The sequence below is a fragment of the Sinohyriopsis cumingii genome, chromosome 4, assembly GCF_028554795.1.
Source record: "Sinohyriopsis cumingii isolate HCF-2022 chromosome 4, ASM2855479v2, whole genome shotgun sequence".
NCBI classification, from domain to species: Eukaryota; Metazoa; Mollusca; class Bivalvia; order Unionida; family Unionidae; genus Sinohyriopsis; species Sinohyriopsis cumingii.
Genome location: NC_142964.1, coordinates 88,960,945 through 88,966,944, shown reverse-complemented (window position 1 = coordinate 88,966,944; position 6,000 = coordinate 88,960,945).

Genomic DNA, 6,000 nt, shown 5'->3' with positions numbered 1-6,000 from the left:
AGGATAATGTGACTGGGTGGGACATCATGCTACATGTCTCCGGTAGTACGCCTCAGTACTAGACATCACTATAAACTGCTACACTGCAGACATCGTAGCGATATGACTGAAATATTGTTAAAGCTACTTTAAAAATCGTGTGTGTGTGTGTATGTGTGAGTTTTGACTGTACCTACTTATAATAACATTTTTAATAAAAGAAATATACGACTAAAACATGAAATACATATGATCATGTATATTATATGTGATACAAAAGGACTACAATATTCTGACCTTTATGACACCAATCTAATCATTCAGCAAGAAATGGATAGCATATGGTATAAGAATTTAGTAGGTTACTTTTAAATTCTTAGTGTTGCAGGAGAAAGTTGCTTTAATTTAGTATGGATGAATATGAATTTTGCATTAAGCCTGAATCTTTAGCGATGAATCACATTTGATTAAATTGATTCCGATTATTGGACTAAATATGTAATTTAAATCCATTCTAATAATAAAGAAACAAATCTTCTTGACTTTTATTTTTAAATAACTATCCATTGGCTACATAATAGGATTTATTATTACTTCAAGACAGTAATCGTTTTATTTAGTGCATTTCTATCAAGACTTACGCTACGACTGTTATCTGGAGGACCTCGGATCATGTGACGAAATTCTTCGGACAAGGTCATGTGACATAATTCTAATAAATCATTGCTCCTCCTGTACGTCAAACAAATCGGATAGTGCCGAACCGATACTTTGCAACCAGTGACACAAGCTGATGGTTACCGTACGATTTAATTAGCATTACTTGTACGTTTACACTCAATCTGTAGAAAATATATGCATATTTTGCATTACGTCATATCTCTCAAGCATGAAAGTCTTGTAAGCCCTAACCGAGGCTGCTCGGCACCGGTGCAGAATAAACAAGAACCAGTGAACGCTGACGACATTGCAAATACAATCATTAGCATAAGAAATGAAGAATATAATATAAAAGGTTCAAGACATACTCAAACCTGTATAAAAGGAGGCCAGCATTTACAACATACAAGTGAAATTGAATTGAAATATTTGACATCTGACAAATTTTGTGTGTGGAACCGGTTATGTGATCTAGTGTTGGCAATCATGGCTGCAGACATATTTAGCGAAATAAAGTTGGTTACTTATTCTTTATTCCCAATTCAATAAGGGATAAGTGACTAGTTACTTATTCCCGATTCAAATATTTTTACATACCTTTGAACTTATTCCTTATTCACACCGAGTTTTTTTATTTATTCATTATTCCGAATTCAGTATGTAATTGGTTACCTCTTAGTTAATACAGATGAAAGCTTTTTAGGGCAAGCATTGGTGTAATTCTAACCTGACTGCAGAAATACGAGTGTTATATAAAGCTGAGTATAGACAGATCACGGACTATATGTAGAAAGGTTTTAGGATATTGATAGGAATACGTGTTTAGTAATTTTATATAGGATTAATCAGTTGTGTTAGGGATTTGGGGTCGTGTCTTGTGATGCATAGCGTTAAGTATTAGTATTCGGGTTCGAAAAACTTACTAATGACTCAAGTAACAGGGAAACCACAAAAAAACATACAAGTGTGAAATTGGAGATTTCTCTTGTGTGTTCGTCCTGTCCTTAGAGGAGATATATGTGGAGTATTTAAGAGTTTAAGAAGCCTTCAGTTAACTTGAATATTGTCTTGAAGTCCATGGAACTGGGGAACTTAGCATACTTGTAACCGATTTCCAGAAATTGGGGTCACATGAAGGGGAGTGTAGGGCGGGTAAAGCACATGCCGCAAGAAGATTATATCTTACTTATGCAGCTTAGTCGTTAAGTATCATATTTAAAGAGATTTGACAAGGACTCTTCTTGACATGCTATTTCTAGAGGATAGTGTAGTCAAAACAAATCTCCTGAGGAATTTCGTTGAGCCGATTTCGAGAAATCAGCTAGATGACGGATGTCTCGTACGACACATGCCGTAAGATTATAACATTTTATAACACTTTGACATTTTATCTCTAGGGGATAGAGGTCCATCCACGAAAAATGTCCTGACGAATTTCGTCGAGAGGAAACAAGGTAATAAGCGACGCCATATGGGTACCTGGTATTACACCACCACCACCCGAAAAAACCAACAAAAACAACAACACGCAAATGTTAATATACTGTATCGATAGTTTCCACTAATGGAACACCTGCTAAGAGGATTTTGATTTCAATGACCCCTGCATATCATCTAACTAGGTACACGTTCTAACAGTAGATAAAGTTTGTTTCTTTTTAAATTCGTCGAGGCGATTTCGAGAAATCTACGGCTAGATGAAGATCGAGTAAGACACATGCCGTGGGAACATTATATCTTGATACAGATTTGACATGGAACCTTCTTTGATATTTTAGGTCAAGGGGATAAAGTCAACTCTCGAACAAAGTCCTGACGAATTTCGTCGATAGCAAACCGCGATATAAGGGGCGTCTGATGGGTATCTGGTATAACAAACACGCAAAGATTAAAAGACATCATCAAGAGTTTGTACTAACTGAACCTCTGATTAGAGGATTTTTATTTCAACGCCTGTTGGACAGAACCTGGTTAGGCACCCTTGCTAAAAGTATTAAAAACGCTCAAATAAAAAGCCATTTTTCAGATGCGAGAGGGTAGATTGTTGAAAAAGAATTCATACAATTGTTACAGAAATATAAGCCAATGAAAACCTTTGACTAAAACCAGCACAATATCTTTTAAATTTGTGACCTTATCCCCAAAGTCAAACAGAAGAGTGGGTGTATACAATGAATCATCCCGAGTATGAACATAATCAGTGGAACAGTATTACTATCAGAACGCCAAACACACAAATATTACATCAAACATATCTGAAATACTTACCTCTGAAAGAATATGTAACGATAGAACACGTTTCCGGTGTAGCTTCAATTATATATTGGTGTTACGGTGTGAGGGGCGTGTCTTGTATCTGCTGGCTTTCATGTTTTCAAATCATCGGTACATGTTCCAGGAATATCATTGTCTTTATTCCAAATATAGCAAGTATATCAGGGTCAAAAGTAGAACATTCCAAATAAATGTATGATTCAGCTAGAATCAGTCAGACAGATCGAACTCCCTGGTTAAAATGTATTAATTATATTTACCTGCGCCAGGTGTTGGAATTTGAAATCACCCTTGCTTCAAAATACGATATAACGTTTTGAAATACGATTTAGAACGCTTTATGGCACTCTTTTATAAATACAATGTAATGCAACAAAAATGTTGTTTTTTGTGTGAATAATTGATTATTATCAATAATTGCTTATAAGATCTTCGCCAGTGAAATAGATGTATCTGCTGTCAGTGAAGTGTATGTGTCCGCTGTGAGTGAAGTACATGTATTTGCTGTCAGTGAAGTACATGTATTCCCTGTCAGTGAATTAAATGTATTCCCTGTCAGTGAAGTACATGCATCTGATGTCTGCCTTCCAGAGAGTGGAATTATCACATATTGCTAAAATACGCCAACCATGATACTACAGCAGATCATCCGGAATCATAACCGCACAATCGATTGTTGTTGTACGTCTTTTTCTTGTATTTTTTTCATGTCACCTTAAGGCATATTCAATGAGCTACCTATGTTTGCGTACTGTAGACCACACTAACCTCAAAGATCGCCATGTACTAACCCAAATGAATTCGTACATTGTAATACAAGCACTGCTCCATCTGCAAACATATGCCTGCGACATAGACGTTCCCGAGTTAGACTTCAGAAGTTAACTTTGGTATCAACTCTAAAGTGCGAAGTTCTGTCAAAAGGTTGACCAAACTGTACACTTTCGGAAGAGGATGAAAAACAAAATACTTTCATCCGGAGTGCAATTGTTGTTGAGTTTAATTATAGTGGCGTGCGCACAATTGTGCAATTAATGCAAAACTCGCCAACCTGACAGCGTGTGCAATCCCTTGAGATATTATCTACGAATTCAGGTCACGTGTGGACCGACGTAGAACGCACACGGAGGAGACATGCTGGATTTTAAAGTTGACAACGCATGGAAATTTGGTTTCAATGAGAAAATCTGACCCTTCCACTACAATTTTTCGATTTTCACTTGCAGGGATACAGCCAAATCTGTTTATTTTTTCACTGTCATCTCACTCTTTATTACTTTTTATTGTCATCTCATTTCCTTTTTACTTTAGTGTTTTATGACGTTTATCCTGCGTGCTTTTCATTGGTTTATAATTATTATCTAATGTTTCATCTTTTTACAAATGTATCTTCTTACCATAAAGGTTACAGTATTGTGCTATTTCTTGCTTTCTTTATATAAAGCTGTTTACCTGGGATACAAGTTTTGGAGTAGACATTTTACTTAATTAAGTCAAATGGTAGTTGTATCATCGCGTCCAACCTTTGTATTATGCCATATCACGCTTATCTTCTTTAGTCAGTGTCTCAGTTTTCATCACTTTGCATGTTTTCATTTAAATTTAAAAACTGTTTAGAGTATTGTCGCTCTTGAGTGACATATAAATGGAGATAATCCAACTTAAAATATTTAATATTTCGAACATCTAAGATTATCGCAAATATTCCTCATTTGAAGTATTTGCAAAATATATTGACACAAGACAAAATGCATTTTGGAGGAAATGTATTTTTTTCCCCAGCAGAATGAATTTTACGTCTTTGAAATTTGCATTGGTGCATAAAAAGTTTGATGTCATGGAAATTCTATATGACGTCAGAAAGACTTGCAAATTACAATAAATTTCGTTTGCTAAATTATGAATTATAGCCTTAAAGTGATGACCTGGTTTTAAAACAATGCCTTTTGTGATGGTCGTGGTGTTGGGGAGGGTAGTACAAATGTTTACCTTCAAATAAAATCTACTCGCAATAAAGCAATGTTTGCAAGTGGATGGTGTCTTATTATAATCTACCTGCAGCCTTGCATCATTAAGAAAAACAAACGCGTGCATTGTTTACTGTTTACGTGTCCTTCCTGGTCAACTGCTCCTAACACAAGTTATTTATTGATTTCCAAAACTTCACTAAATCAACCAATTTCGAAACATTCCTAAGTAGTTTTGAATGCCCCCCCCCCCCATCCGCTACTACGTGTGTTGTAAAATTGAGGCTACTCGTCCATAGAAAGAGTGGTTGATCTGATCTGAGTACATAAACACCATCGTGTGAAGACAGCTGTGCATGTGCTCTCGTACACAGGTACTCGACACGAGCTTGATTTTGAAGAAAGAAAAACAAATTAATAATCTGAAGGAAAATAAATCATACAGAGTGACAAAAATACCTTAGATTACCCCCATGTCCCTTTCTGACATAGGACCCTCTCTATCATACTATATAAGAGAGAAGATACGTAACTTCCAAATACTTCGTTCTACCCATAACCCTCGATTTCCTTCTATTTCCGTCTTTAAAGGTACACGACTATACTATATGGCTTGTTTTACTCTTGAGATATTTTTCTATTCATCATGTATCATTGACTTTTCTGTGTTGTACCAAACAGAAGTTACGGGCTTGTGACAATAAGTATAACCTTTTGAGCCAATCATATTTCGGCATTGACGTGTGTGCCGGATAGTTTACCTTTTTGAAAATAGAGTCGCATGTATACGATATATGTGCAATGAAGAAGACAATGTCTTATTCTTGCATGAACAAGAATTATTAAAGTTGAATCGAGTTAATGGTAGGCAAAAACGCACTTTTGCATCTACCACTGTTCTGTAATTAAAGAAGGGGTGTAACGTAAAATTGCAAACATGGTACATGCAGCTCTTTAAACCGGTTGTCACATGTGCTCGCATTTGTCCCAAGAGACAAAATTTGCGAAAATCGCACGTTTCGGAGCCCGTAGCTTCAGTTTGGTACAACATAGAAAAGTCAATGATGGGTGGAACGAAGTATTTGGAAATTACGTAACTTCTCTCATATATAGTATGATA